Genomic DNA, 16229 nt, shown 5'->3' with positions numbered 1-16229 from the left:
CATCCTCGGAGTGGTCTCTGGCAGCTGAGCATTTCACAAATCTTAGATATCAGTGAGTTCAAGAAAATGTGTAAGTTCTGATGGGCAGATGTCATTTGGGGCCAGTCAGGATGGAGCGGTGTGATTTCCCATCAGCTGAGGTGGTATAGGACCCACATACTCTTGCTCAGGAACTTGAGGCAAATGTGCTCATGACCTCAGCTCAGAAACCGGAAAGTCAAACAGGGGAGCAGGGCCAAGATCCACCTTAGAAAGGAGTCTTCAATCCACTGCAATGCACAAATAGATGACTGAGGACCCAAAGTTCTTTCTGTATTACAGCTGCAATACATTTAGTCTGAAAAAAAATGTCAAGGCAGTTAAATTCCTATTTTGGCTATTTAAAAAAGTGAGTAGATGGCATTCATTGGATACTCAATTCACACTGTTTTTCATTGTGATTTTAGCCTAATGTGTTGGACCCCCTAAACTATCTTTCAGGAAACCCTCCCAAAACTTCCCCACCCTGTAATCACCATCACAGTAGAATGTTCTAGAAAGGCCAAATATAGAATTGTGCTGATCCTGCCTGGTAGACATTGTATAACTATAGCAGAAGTGGTGCAGACTTTGGGCTCCTCCTCTTGTGTATCCATATTAATTGGCAGAGTCCCACCTTCCCTTCTGTGAGGCCTGGGCCCTCCTCCGCATTTCCCAAGTCTGCCTCTGAGAATTCGTGGTCTTCTGTTTAGCCCACCATCCAGGCTTGCCATGTTCTGGTGGTGAGTGCTCCTGACCTGCATCACCCCTTGCTGTACAGGGCCACCTACCTCAAAGTCTGGTCCAAGTGGAGGAATGGGAGCACAACGCATCACAGGCAGTTGGCCTGTCCCTTATTATGGTCATGGGCCATGTTCACTGGCTTGCTATTATCTCCTTGGGTTTGCTCTTCCCAAGGAGCTGCTGTCTGCCCACCTGACTGCCTCTCCAATCCCCGAATTCCAGTTAGTGGCTCACAGAGCAGAATTTAGCTCATTTTTCATTTTCCCCTTTACTTCCCAGGCCATGCTCAGAGCTTGCTTATCTCACCCATAAAGTCTCATCCAAGCTCACATGGTGGGTTTCTTCACTGTAAGATAATGTATGTCCTAATATGTTAAAGTGGCCACAATCATGGTTTTAAGTAGCATTTTCCTCCCTGCTACATCATATGTATCAGAGCTTACAGAATACTTGAGAATTAAATGTTTATAATGTGAGGACAAAATAATGATATAATAATAATGACCAGAAATGAACTGCGAAGCCATGAAAAGATAAGGAGAAAACTTTTTAGAAATTGTTTTATTACTTACTGATTTTAGAGAGCAAAAGGAAGGGAGAAAGAAATATCGATTTGTTTTTCCACTTCTTTATGCACTTATTGGTTGACTCTTGTATGTGTCCTCACTTGGAATCAAACCCACAAACTTAGGGTTTAGGGTGACCCTCTAACTAGCTGAGCCATCTGGCCAGGGTAGGACATGAGGAAAATTTAAATGTTTATTAGTAAGTGAAAGAAGTAAATCTGAAAAGGCTACATCCTTTGATTCCAACTATATGACATTTTGGAAAAGGCAAACTGCAGAGACAGTAAAATGATCAGGGGTTGGGGTGAGGGAGGGACAGGGGAGCACAGGGGAGTTCCAAGGCAGTGAAACTACTCTGACTGACACTGTAATGGGGGACACATGTCACTATACATTTGTATAGAATGTACACCAAGAGTGAATGTAATGAACTGAAACTATGGACTTTGAGTGATGAGGACGCGTTGGTGTGGATTCATCTATTGTAACACGGGTGCCACTCTGGTGGGCGGTGTTGAGAATGGGGGAGGCTGTGTATAGAGGGAAGCAGAGGGTGTATGGGAACTCTCTATACTGTCTGTCTGCTCAATTTTTTTGTGAGCCCAAAACTGCTCTAAAAAATGAAGCCTATTTTTTTCAAAAAAGACTTCAAATAGGAGATGGCTACCTAATATGATTAAGGAACGGAGGTACCAAAAATAAGGCAGATGATGAGGTGTGGCTATTGGCGGGCGTGGTCCCACTAGGCTTTCTGAGAAGGTATAAGTTGGATTAAGGTTGAGGGATGATGGGATTTGATGAGTGGGAAGTGAGTAGGAGGGTGTCACTGGGAGGAGAAACAGCCTGAGCAAAGGCACAGAGGTGGAGTGCCATGGGCCCCATAGGACCGAGCGGCAAGCAGGAGTCCAGGTCACCAGCTGACAAGGAAAAGCACAAAGGTGCTGTGCAGCCCGGCCCATGGTTTTCTGCTAGCATTTGTGAAGTGGATGTGTTGATTGCGGTTTCCTGGTAGGAGACACTCAACAGTGCAAATTGCTAGGGTGCAGCTCTGAAATTCCGTCTATTTTCTACAACATGTGTTTGTTTATTACAGAGAGCTGTGATAACTCGAAGGTGTCGTGTCAGCCTTTTCTCATGTACTAGCTGAACTCAGTGACACTAGCATCTTGGATGCTGACAGATGGGATGCTATTACTGAACCACCAGGGAGGCTGCCCAGGGCTGGACTGTGTTTAGTGTAGACTAAACTGGACTGGTCAAGTGTGGGTCCACTTGACCTGGGTGAAGGCAGCAGAAACACCTCGAGATGGAAACCCCAGACCCATGTCAGTTACTCTAGTGGGTCTCAAACCTTGTCCTGGGTCTGAGTCACCTCAGGGGGGTTGTTTAAACATAGAGTGCTGTTCCCACCCCCTGCCCCCCAAGTTTCTGATTCAGTAAGTCTGGAGCATGGTCAGAGAATGTGCATTTCTAGCAAGTATGCAGGTGATCCTAGTGTTATACAAATTTACTCCGAAGCCCTATTGTTAACTTACGAAACTTTCCCTCTCCAGTTCTGCTTCTGTAAAGGTGTGCCTTAAGGCACTTCAGATTTGGGGAGAATAGTGAATGGGAGCCAAAATATAGAAACACCCAAGTGTCCATTAACAGATGAATGGACAAGTAAAATGTGATATATATCTCCATACAATGGAATATTATTCAGCCACAAAAAGGAATGAAATACTACTGATACCTGCTACCTCCTGTCTATATCAAGGTTCAATATGAATGAACCTTGAAAACATTGTATTAAATGAAAGATGTCAGTTCATAAGGCCACATATTGCATGGTTTCATTTATTTGAAATGTCTGGGAAAGGCCAGTGCATGGACACCGAAAGCAGACTGGTGGTTGCCAGAAGCTGAGGGTAGAAAGGAGTGAGGAATGCTGCTTACTGAGTTCTGTCTGGGATGATGAAGTTCTAAAACTAGACAGTGGTGTTGATTGCCCAACGTTGTGAATGTACTCAGTACCACGGAATTACACACTTTGAAATGGTTAAAACGATGAACACGGTCAATATTATGTTACATACATTTCACCACAAAAATAAATAAATTAAGAAGTGACGGTAGTGCTGTTCTAACTTAGATTGTGGGAGCCAGTTAAAAAGTTTACACTCCAAGATTAAGGCTGGAAATGCAAAGGGCCTTAAATTAGTGGTTCTTAGTCCTACTGAATGAAAAAAAATCACGTGGGGGGACTTCCTGTGATTCCCTTGTCTTACTTAGCTACTGCTGAGAGCAACTAAATTGAAATCTCTGGAGGTGATTTTAAAACTCATCCCCAACTGATTCTAACGTACAACTAGAATTGTGAGCACTGGCCTAAAATCTGGAGGGTCAAACAGACTGATGACTTACCTGCAAACTGACTTGAACTTCATCATGAACAATGTGATGGGAGCCTTCATCTTCTCCCAAGTTGCATTGGAAGTGATGTAGAGAGTAGAATGAAAGGACTTTGGAATCAGTTTGAAAATCAGCTCCACTCCCAACTAACCAGCTGTGTGACCTTGAGCAAACCATAACCTCTCTAAGCATTTGTTTTTGCCAACAGAAAGTAGGAGTTTGTTTTCTCCTATGGAAAGAACACTACTTCATAGCATTTTGTAGGGCCTACATGAAACAGGCCAGTTTCAGTTATGACGGTGTCAGACACGGTTTTGTCCTCATGCATCTCCTCATCTCCACTGCGCTGAGAGAGTCAGTGCCTTATTTATGTGAAAACCCTAAGCCTGTAGTGTCTCGTGCCATGAATTCAACTTTCTCCCTGCACCTGAGAGGAGGGACACATTTAGGTTGGGAACTAGTGATAATGGGCTCTAGAATCCATAATCCGGAAGCAGAGGAGATCGTTAGCCTGGTGGGAATCTTCTTGCGCTCACTCAGATTTTCTTTGAGTACCAAGCTTTTCAATATACTTCAATATAAAAAAAAATGCATGCACAAATTCTTAACAATAAATAAAATTATTTGGATATTTTCATGTTTCTGTCAGTTCTTAGTTGTAGGCAAAATAGTAATATGTTTTTATTTCACTATGACATAGATACAATTTTATATTCTGCTTTTTACTTAGCCCTTTATCTTCTACATTTGTCATGTTGCTAGAGTTCTTTATTATTGAAATTTTAATGACTTCACAGTATTTCACTGAGTTGCCTTATTATAATTTACTTTAATATTCCTCTATTGCTTTGATCCAAGTTTAAATATTAGAAATTGTGCTCAATGAAAATATTTCTTTATGTAACTTTTAACTTCCTGTAGCTTATTTTCTTAAAATAAAATTTCTGTAAGCTACTGGATCAAGGGACCTGAACATTTTAAGGCTCTTGAGTGTACCATCAAAGTGCTTTGGTAAAAAATTGTGTTGGTTTATGTTGTTACCAGCAGGGTGTTGGGTATATTGTTTTCAATAACTTGCCAGCACTGAATTTCATCATTTGAAAAAGGCTTACAAATTATATAACTATAATATAATTTATGCTAATAAATTAGTGTGTCCAACATTTTGGCATGCATAGCAGTCCTCCAATTCCTTTGCTGGTGGCATCCCACTATTCTGTAAATTGCTGGGAGGCAGTTGACAAGCCTTGCACATCCTAGAAAATCAATGATTATTTTTTGAAGCAATTAATAATTCAGGTAATTTCTCTTCCTAATAATTCTTCATATTTCTAAAGCAGGTGTTAAAAAAGTATTGTAAATTACACTTTATTTCACATATGCTGGTAGGTTCAAAGCTTTGTTTGCTGAAAAATCCTATGAAGATTTTCGCTTGGTGGAAGGAGATCTCCTTGCAGCACAAAGTAAAGCAGCTAAGTCGTCCCTTGCCTCTAGCCTGTCTTTGCACTCCATCTTGTCTCTGTGTTCTCTGGAAGAGCCTGCTCAATGTGAATAAAGGAAAAGCAATCTGCAGAGTGCATTGGCGGAAAATGAACACAAATAGGCCCTCCCTATGCTCTGGAGCTTAGTTTTCACTCATTCAAGCATATGTTCAATGATAGTGTTTGTACTTTGGTTTATAAACATCTCTTTTATAGTATGTTCTAGAATTTTTTCTGTGGATTGTTATCAACTCATATTTTTGTCAGGCTCTGAGTGACTCAGAACTGGCTGGGTTCAGGCTGTGGTGGGTTGCAGGACAGCCTGGAGTGGCAGGCAAGGCCGCAGCTAGTGGGGTGGTGAACGAAGGCAGCTTCAGTGGTAAATTAAGTGCAGAGGTGTCAGGGCTGGTTAAATTAGAGTGGAGAGTTGACTAGAATAATCTATGCCAAGGATGCATCAAGGGACAGGGAAAGATCAAGAATGGAATGAAGACAGGTACTCCTCTGGGGAGTGAACCAGCGGAACAGGGAAAGGCTGGAAGCTGATGTTTGACTGAAACCATAAACCACAAAAGCAGAGGGTGGGGAGGTGAAGCCAACGTGAGATAAGAATGGTCTTGGAGAAGTGAGCTGCCTCATGGGGCTCTGTCAGGGGACAGCTTCATTCCCTGTCTCAGCAAATGACACTACTCATTGTCCAAACCAGAAATCTGAGTGTCCTCCCAGAATCCTCCTGCCCACTTCCCATGCCCAATTTAATCACCAAGCCCTCTCATTTCTACCGCAGATATTTCTGCTTGTGATATTTCCTAAAACTGCCTGTTTCTCTCCATTGCTTTGTTATCTCACTCTAGAATCACTGCACGGCTACCTCACTGGTCCTCTTGCCTCTGAGATTTGGCTTTCCATTCAGTCTCCACACCATGGATTGAGTCCTTATTTTGAAGCACAAATTTGATCATATCTAGCCCCATCTTAAAAAGTCCTCCTGTAGTTTTTTTGGTACTTTCAGAATAAAATCAAGGCCGTAAGCCGGAAATAGCTGCCTGTCCCTCGGGAAGCCTCACCTTCCACTCCTGCCCACCTACCTCTTCCTGCACACCTCAGGCTCTGGCAGTCCATGGTCTGTGTGGCCATATTGTAGTTGCTCTTTTTTATGGTATTGAATATGTCACTCCTGCTGCCAGAAATATCCGCCCCCAACCCCACCCACCTAACTAATTGCTGCTCCACTCAGAATGTCTGCCTGGCCTACCGCCTGCTTCCCCTTCCCGTTGTGAGAATCTGACCTTCTCTGAGTGCTCTCATCTTATTTCTTTCATAGGACATAGTGATTCTATAGTGTAGTAATTGATTTATTTGTTTTTGTATCCTCTAGATTGTGAGCTGCTTGAGGACCAGAAAATATCTTGGGATTCCTGATACTTAACACAGTGCTTATCACCTGGAGGTGAACAAACAATGTTTTTTGAATCCAGTTGTTCATATATTCATATATTCAATATAAACAAGTGAACAGCCTTTTTTGAAGACCAGCCCTTTAAAAAGGTCTCTCTCTTTTTGAAGATTTTATTTCTTTATTTTTAGAGAGGGGAAGGGAGGGAGAGTGAGTGGGAGAGAAGCATCCATGTGAGAGAGAAACATTGATCCACTGCCTTTCAAAAGTACCCCAACCAGGGACTGAACCTGCAACCGGGCATGTGCCCTGACTGGGAATTGAACCAGCAACCTTTTTCTTTGTGGGACAACACCCAACCCAGTGAGCCACACCAGCCAAGGCTAAAAGTTCTCTCTCTTGAGACCTAATTTTCCTCTATCCAAGGCTCAGTCTATTGGTACATGATACTAACCATGTACTGATCTTCTCTTACTGGTGAGAGAAGGGCATCGTTATGTAGATGTCATTAATGTAGGAAGTATGACAACAGGTCAAATCTCCTAGTTCACAAGGAACTAAAGCTTTTTTCAGCTAAAATCCTTCAGTATCTTTGCTAGGACAGGAGGCAGTTGGCACTGTGGTTGTGACATGGCATCACAGAGGAGATGAGCATGAGAGGGGTAAATGCTGGCATGTGGATACAGCTCCAGTCCATCAGAATGGTTGACTGAGGCAATGGGAAATAGGAGTAGGAAGTATTATTTGTCTTCTTAGAGTTTTGTGTATGGGATAATTGGGTGGATTTGGGGGATTTTGGTGAGTATCTATACTAGGCTCCTGGGAGACAGTTTGCTCAACTTAATCTTATAGACAGACCTGTTCTGGTATAAGATTATGTATAAATTGGCCTGTCAGCAGAATGTTTGAACTGGCAGTTATTTCTATCTTGATTGCTTTTAGAGATTTTGGGGCTGGCAGGAACTGGGGTAAATGTAGCAGAACAAATGGGTGTTAGAGGGAAAATTTAACTGTAAGGAGCAGAGATTGCTTGGTGATGGCGGCAGCAGAGCACAGAGGAAAAGTGATCTTTAAACTTCTACTTTGCAAAAATTGAGTTATAAGCGGGAGCTACTTTAAGGAAGCAACAGAGATGAGAGCATATATAAAAATAAAGTGCATTTCACATGCACATGTGGGCAGTTGTAGCCACTGTGGATTTCTTGTGGGTCTGATAGAAATAAGCTATGTTAGTGAATGCATCAGTCCGTATGGTGAATAATAGTGAAAAGCTCTGCCTTGGGCAGCGCAGGATAATACTGGTTACACCCATAACCCAGTTACTGGGTTGAGTTACTGAGCAAATGGCAGAGACTGAATGAAGAGTTGACCCAGGAACACTCCTTGAATATGTCTGTTTTTGTTGGCATCTCCTTTTAGAACTGCTAGAGTTCCAACTTACAAAATGTAATGGCAGGTGCAAACTGAGAAGTAAGGCGTGGCCACCCTATCTAGGTATTGGGGGTTGCATAGGAAGTTTACCCTGTGGCCAGCACAGTGGCCAAGCAGCAGCCGGGGTCTGTGCCTTTTGCTTCTGATTTCTACTGAGAGATGCAAAGACAGCAAGGCTAAGCTGTGCAAACTTCTGGGCATTCTTACTCATTGCACCGGTTGCCTTGAACAGGCCAGATCATCCTGTGAGCCAGAACAGAAAACCTATGGTTCTGGATGTTCTGGATACTGTTGGATATTGATGTTGAATCAGTAGGTTTGATGCTTAGTTTCAGCCTCTCAGACTCTGGAAATGCTTGGGCTTGCACTGATCCATGCATGGTATAATGGAGTGCCTGATCCTACCTCTCTAGATGGGATCAACAGGATCAAAATAGAGCCTGATGGCCAAGTTCTCCTTTTCCCCTAGATGGTCTATATGTGTATCTGACCTATTCAATATGGTAGTCAGTAGCTACATGTGAGTGTTTATATTAAATTAATTAGTCAAAATAAGAAATTCAGTTGCTTAGTTACACTGGCTACATTTCAAGTGTTCAGTAACCATAAGTAACTAGTGGTTGTTGTATTGAACATTGCTTATTACAGAGCATTTCCACTGCTGAAGAAATTTCTGTTGGATAGTGCTAGTCTAGGTCTCTTTGCAGGAGAATAATCCATGGGATGTTAGGTTCCTGCTGTCTCCTATGCTGTTGGTTTTTAGACCAGGTGAAGACAGATGAGGTTCAATTGTGATGATGAAGTCCCCAGCCCCATCCCAGGAAAGGTTGCTGTGAGTCCTAAAGAGGTAAATCATTTCTTCAGGTCTTCAAAGATCCAGTGAATGATTCTTGACAGGTGATTCTAGACAGGTGTAAGTTTCTAACAGCTGTTTATTTGTGGGAAGTCCTTGAAGTATAAACACCGGTGACCTGAGCTGAAGGGGGAAGGTGTGTTAGGGATGATGTTGACCCATCTGGATGGCATGCTTGAAGTTGGTAGGACCCAGAAATTTGACTTCCATCAGCTGAAAAAAACTTTACTTCTACAGTTATATATTTAACCTGTAAATCAGGGCCTTCGGGACAAGGGGTGAGAAATTAACATGTACTTGAAACCTTTTCCCTAAAAGGTCATACACTGCTTTGCCATAGATAGATGATAGTCCTATAGTCCTATCTCATATTGTAGGCTTTAGCAAATACTCTGACAAATAATTTGTTCTGTGATGCAGCTAAATCTAACAAATGAAAGGGGGTTCTTCCCTTAAAAAATTGAGATATGTGATACCAATCTCATAAACTCTAATTCACAAACCCTGAGATTATGAGAGGCACTTAAAGTATAAATGGCATTAAGATTACCTTTTATCTTGTGGTAGGCAGAATAATGCCCCACCCAAAGGTGTTTGTTTTCTAATTTCCAGAAAGTGTAAATATATTCCTTTACATGGGAAAAAAAGACTTTATAGATGTGCCTGTGGTAAGGATCTTGAGATGGGGAGATTATCCTAGTTATGTGGGTGAGCCCATTGTAATCACATGAGCCCCTAAAAATAGAGAACTTTTTTCATTTGTGGTCACATGAAGAAATGTGATCAACATAAGAAGGGTCTGAGACATGCAACATTTTGGATTTGGACATAGAGGAAGAGGCTGTGAGCCACTGGGAAATGCAAGTGGCCTCTAACAGCTGATAAAAGCAAGGAAATAGATTCTCCTGTAGAGCCACTGGGAAAAATCCAGCCCTGCCCACACCCTAATTTTAAACATCTAACCTACAGAACTCTAACATAATAATTTTGTGTTGTTGAACATGCTATGTCTGTGGCAATTGTTAATAGTCGAAATAGGAAACAGATTCGTTTCTCAGAGAGTGGAGGATTATTAAATAACTTATTTTGAAAAAAATAACTGTTAAGAAGATGGAATATTCATGTTCACTAATTCATATATTTTTAGCTTGTAGACAATTCTGTGTGAAACCAAATTATAATAAAATTGTTGCTTGGTGAGCATAGAAAGCTTGCTTAGTAATTAGGCTGAGTTCAGAAGGCTATTATGTCTGCATCTGCCCCTTACTTATCTGGGTAGATGTAAGACCTCTGAAAGTACAATCCAGTAGAGAACAAGTCTGCCAAAAACTGGCCTGGTGAATTGGGCAGCAGCCATGCATGACTGGCACTGAAGACCTTTCAGCCATTTCAAAACTGTAACAATCTGGTTTTACTTTTTCACAAGGAGGACCAAAGAAGATGGATGGAAAATAAATCATTGTGGAACACTTGATCTTGAAGAACTATGTGGAGACAGCAGATGGGTATAATGGGATCTATACCCCAGTGAACACCAGTGCAAAGCTGGTGGTAATGCTTGTCATGGGCAAAGAACTCAGGATCACAGCTTCTGAGGATTGAACATTTACTCAACTCTCAAGTGTAGAATCACTAATGGCCTTGACATTCATGGTGTTTGTTTTGGCTCACGGTAGAGTGATATCCTTGAGTCACACCAATCTCTCTAAGGTACCTCAGCAGACCATGGCTAGGACTCTAGGATATGGAGCCATGGCACAGCAGAACTTGCTTGACTTCCAGAAGGCATTGCCTCACCTTCATAGAGAAAATATGTAATAGCTGTCACAAGGTACTCTGCAGTTCTGCCCACTAATTCTAACTCCAACTGGCTAGCTGATCATTTGTTCCCTTTCTTTTTTCATATATTAACAGCTTTATTATGAACTTAACTTCACATATAAAGTTAGAATGGCAATTACACTTAAAGTGAACTCATTAAAATGTTAAAATATAATATTATAGATATACATTATCCAAAATTCCAGAAGGCATTTAAACAGGTAGCAGATATTGCTACCCATTTTTGGACAGATAGAATAACAGCGTTACTGAAACTGGCTCCCAGACAAGTATGAACCATCTGCTCTCATGTCTTAGAGAAGAGAGGAAGTCAGGATACAGGCATTGTTGATGCAGTAATTTATGGACAGTTTTCCTTATAACAATGCCAAAATTGGGCCCACAGTTTTACTTTGTGAACCAGCTAATGACTGTTGCCCTTCTTCTGTTACTTGAGAGCTACCACTCACGGTGTTGATACGGTACCCATTTATTTCAAAAGGCACCAGAGATGGGAATATAAACCTATTCACAAAGGTGTAATAACTGCCACCTCAAATTCTTAGATGGTATCCACTGTTGGTCTATAATTGATCTTAGATAGTAGGACAGCATCATCTGGAAGTGACAAAGACTTGATCTCCTCTAGTAGTAGGAAAAAAGGCCATGGGTTCTCCCATATCATGGCTCAAACTGCTATGATTAGCAGGACAGTGGCCCAGCTCCTGCTGCTGGGCTGGACTGGGCAAGGCAGGGCTGGTATACAGGTGAGGCTAATGGGTGAATCCAAGCTGAAGGTAGAAGTGGTGCTCATTAAGGGGCTGGCTAGTGCAGAGAGAAGTTGAAAAGCATTTGGAGACTGTTTATGGGTCCTGGCAGCAACATAGCTGAGATGAAGGAAGAAGCATGCAAAGAAAGCCAGGCTGATAAAGGCCTGAGAACAAGCTGAAGCCAGCCAAGTAAGTACTCTGAAGGTAAGCTGAGGTTGCAGTGAGAGGAACTGGGGTGCCAAGGTCAAGAGTATGGTTTTTTCATTCACATGAAAGACTTGAGTTTAATCTTGTCCTGCCAATTACTAACATTGTGATTTAATCAATTTATTTAATCCTGTCTCAGTTAAATCATCTCTAAAATTATAAGAATAATATATCAAAAAAACTCCTGACACACAATAGCCCTGGACCAGGTGGTTTCACAGGAGAATTGTACAAAGCATTTAAAGAAGAGCTAACCCCTATTCTTCACAGACTATTCCAAAAAATCCAAAATAATGGAAGACTCCCAAACTCTTTTTATGAAGCCAGCATCATCCTAGTACCAAAACCAGATAAAGAGACAACAAAGACAGAAAACTTCAGGCCAATATCGCTGATGAGCATAGACGCTAAAATCCTCAACTAAATATTGGCAAATCACATCCAACAATACATTTAAAAGATCATACACCATGACCAAGTGGGATTCACCCCAGGGATGCAAGGATGGTTCAATATTCGAAAATCAGTCAATATAATACATCACATAAACAAAAGCAAAGACAAAAATCACATGATCATATCAATAGATGCAGGAAAAGCTTTTGATAAGGTACAACACCCATTTATGATAAAAACACTCAGCAGAGTGGGAATAGAGGGAGCATTCCTCAACATAATAAAGGCCATATATGAGATACCTACAGCCAACATCATGCTCAATGGGCAAAAACTAGAATCTTTTCCACTAAGGTCAGGAACAAGACAAGGTTGTCCACTTTCACCACTTCTATTCAATATAGTATTGGAAGTTTTAGCCACAGTGATCAGACAAGAAAAGGAAATAAAAGGCATCCAAATTGGAAAGGAGGAAACAACACTGTCATTGTTTTCAGATGACATGATAGTATACATGGAAAATCCTATAGAAGTTGGCAAGCATTTGGACAAACACTTCTCCAAGAAGGACATACAGAGGATCAAGAGACACATGAGAAGATGCTCAATATCGCTAGCTATCAGAGAGATGCAAATTAAAACCACAATGAGATACCACTTTACATGAGTCAGAACGGCCATCATAAACAAAGCAACAAACAACAGGTGTTGGAGAGGTTGTGGGGAAAAGGGGACCCTAGTTCATTGTTGGTGGGATTGCAGACTGGTACAACCATTATGGAAAACAGCATGGAATTTTCTCAGAAAACTAAAAGTGAATCTGCCTTTTGATCCAGCAATTCCACTGCTAGGATTATATCCTACGAACCCTGAAATACCAATCCAAAAGAACCTATGCACCCAATGTTCATAGCAGCACAATTTACACTAGCCAACTGTTGGAAGCAACGGAGGTGCCCAGCAGTAAATGAATGGATCCAAAAATGATGGTACATTTACACAATGGAATTCTATGCAGCAGAAAGAAAGAAGGAGCTCCTACCCTTTGCAACAGCATGGATGGAACTGGAAAGCATTATGCTGAGTGAAATAAGCCAGGCAGTGAAAGACAAATACCATATGATCTCACCTTTAACAGGAACCTAAATAACCAAACAAACAATCAAGCAAAATGTAACCAAAGACACTGAAATAGAGAACAGGGGGACAGTTACCAGAGGGGAGAGGGGAGGGAATTTCAGGGGAAAAAGGGGAAGGATTTACAGGAACTAGTATAAAGGACACATGGACAAAAGCTAAGGTGGGTGGAAATGGGAGGGAGGTGGGGAGCACTGGTGGGGAGTAAATTGGGATGGGAGTAAAAACCAGAAAACTGTACTTGAACAACAAATAAATAAATTTTAAAAAAGAATAATATATACTCTGCAGATGATTTAAAGAGTTAAAAATAATGTATATGAAACACCTCACATACTCTTTCTTCAGATTTTATTTATTTATTCTTAGAGATGAGGGGAAGGGAAAAAGAAAATAAGGGAGAGAAACATCAGTTTGAGAGACAAACATCAAGCAGTTGCCTTTCACACTTGCTGAGCCCTGGTCCACAACCTAGGCATGTGTCCTGACTGGGAATTGAACCAGCAACCTTTTATTTTATGGGTTGATGCCCAGCCAACTTAGCTACACAGATTAGGGTCATACTATTTCTTCAAATGGGTTCAGTAGTAATTTCAGGAGTCTAAATATTCTCTACAAAAAATGTTCTCCATTCTTAACTTTTTTTTAAACATAGATTTTTTTTCAGAGCAGTTTTATACTCATAGCCAAATTGAGCAGAAAGTACAGAGTTCCCATATAGTCCCTGCCCCACACATGCACAGCCTCCCCCACAATCAACATTCTTCCCTACAGTGGTGCCTTTGTTAAAATCAATGCACCTACAATGACACATTGGTATCATCCGAAGTCCATAGTTTACATTAGGGTTCACTCTTGGTGCTGTGTATTTTATGGGTTTAGACTAATGTACGTGTATCTGCTATTATAGTATCACAAAGGATAGTTTCCCTGCCCTAAATATCCTCTGTGCTGTCCCTACTTATCCCTCCTGCACCCCACGCAACCACTGATCTTTACGACCACTGATCTATACTGTCTTTACGACTTCCAGAATATCATATAGTTGGAATCATATATAGCCCTTACAAAATGGCTTCTGTCACTTACTAATATACACTGAAGGTTCCTCAATGTTTTTTCGTGTCTGGATGTACCACAGTTTATTTATGCATTTACCAGCTCTTAACTTGTAATCCAGTGCTTTTCAAACCAGGAGTCTATGGATCTCTTTGGGACTGAACATGTATTCTTGACGACTCAAGAATAAAATTTGAGAAACACTAGCCTATCATAGAGTAGGTGCTCAAGAATTGTAGGTAATTAACAATATGGTTATTACCCCTACAAGAGAAGGTAACAGTGCAGTGCAACCAGGTTGCCATGGAAGGCTTTCTAGTCATATCAAAGTCTTAGCAATCTGGTTTTATTTTTTCACAAGGAGGACCCAGGAAGATGGATGTAAAATAAATCAGTGTGGAACACTGGGTCTTGAAGAACTATGTGGAGACAGCAGATGGGTATAATGGGATCTGTACCCCAGTGAACACCAGTGTGACGCTGGTGGTAATGCTTGTCATGGGCAAAGAAATCAGGATCATAGCTTCTGAGGACCGAACATGTTCTCAACTGAAGCCTGTGTTCATAGAATTCACCCCAGAGAGGAGAACTTGTCACCTGGGTTTGCAGTTAAACTGATTTCTGTGGGCAGGGTGGGTATGAGCTTCCTGGACAGGTGCCTGGGGCTGCCTAGTCTTCAAGGGGCACCTCCTCAGGGCAAACACTGGACATTGCTATGACCTGACAATTCTAACAGCCCCATAGTTGAAACTTGGACATTTTCTCATCTTAGGTGTTCTGGCTCTGTTCCCTTGCTCTGTGATTTTTCAGAGATTACAGCATTATTCCTCACTTACTGGAGCAAAGTCTTCCAGTTCCCAGGCTGTAATTTAGGAGGCCTAGAGGCCTGGACTCATACAGAGTTGCTTAGGCCTCTCTGACTATCTCTCTGTCCATCTTCAGTTTTTCTTCCCTCTCAGCCATCTGTGTTCAGCTTCACTGGTGCTGGAGAGTCTGCTTCTAGGCATCAGGCACAGAAGTAAAACTGCAGCTGGGCAGTTCCACCATCTGTCCCCCATCTACTCCAGGCCATCACCTCTCTCATTCACTGATTTGCCCCAAACACAATTTTATCAGGTCTATTTTTGCTCTCTGAGTATTGCACAGGCCTGAGGCCAGAGCTGGCACAGCACCCCAGCCTCTTCTGTGACGTCTTGTCCTTCTTACATGCTCCTCCCTCCACCTCCTCACTGAGACTTTCCTTGTGCTGACACAGCAGGGTTTTAGGGTCCTCCTCCATGTTCACTTGGATTATTCCTAATTATATTTTCACAACTTTATTTTTCTAGAGCTTTCTACATTTCAAGTCATATTTCTTTTTAGCGCTGTGTTATTACCCCTGGCTGTGCATTGGAAGGACTTGAGCAACCTTTAAAGAGCAGCAATGCCTTGCCCTGACACAGACCAACTGAACCAAGTCTCTGGGATGGGCCCAGGCAGGGATATTTTATTTTAGGTGTCCCAGGTAACCATAAAAGAAAAGAGTCTTAAAATGGACTTCATCAGTTCTAGTCAAGATGGAGGGGTAGGTAAAAACCCTTCGCTTCCTCGCAAAACCAGGAGGATTACAACCAATCTAAAATTAATAATCGAAAGTGCAGGAAAATCCAAATGCATGCAGCTCCAACAACCAAGGAATTAAAGAAACAATCAAACAGAAAAACCAGACCCGTAAGAACCCACCATGAAGTGGCTGACCATGTGGGCAGGGCCCACTGAGAGGAACCACAATGAGGTGGTGGACCGTATAGCCAGAACTGGTGCAGTTGGGCTGAGTTGACTGCACTGAGGCAGCAGACTACATGAGCGAGGCTGGCTGAACAGGAAACAAACTCAGACCTCACTGTGGACTACTGCAAAACACCCAGTCTCACATGAAACTGAGTTTCAATGGAAAGTGTGATAAAGCCAAGCCAG

The 16229-nt window shown here is 41.8% G+C and overlaps 1 long non-coding RNA gene across 1 annotated transcript in view; it reads left to right on the top strand.

Annotated features, from left to right (window-relative positions):
• The window catches only part of LOC119064599 (uncharacterized), a 50530-nt gene extending 39168 nt beyond the window's left edge, over positions 1-11362 (top strand). Inside the window, exons 2-3 of the long non-coding RNA XR_005085434.2 lie at positions 6582-6653; positions 10310-11362. This is a non-coding gene — a long non-coding RNA (uncharacterized LOC119064599). The remainder of the gene's footprint in view (positions 1-6581; positions 6654-10309) is intronic.
• The last annotated feature ends 4867 nt before the right edge of the window (positions 11363-16229 follow it).

Source organism: Artibeus jamaicensis, unplaced genomic scaffold (genome assembly GCF_021234435.1).
Source record: "Artibeus jamaicensis isolate MK-2021 breed Jamaican fruit bat unplaced genomic scaffold, CSHL_Jam_final contig_834, whole genome shotgun sequence".
In the NCBI taxonomy this organism is placed as follows: domain Eukaryota; kingdom Metazoa; phylum Chordata; class Mammalia; order Chiroptera; family Phyllostomidae; genus Artibeus; species Artibeus jamaicensis.
Note: the sequence above shows the minus strand (reverse complement) of the source record. Positions and strands in the feature narration are given on the sequence as shown.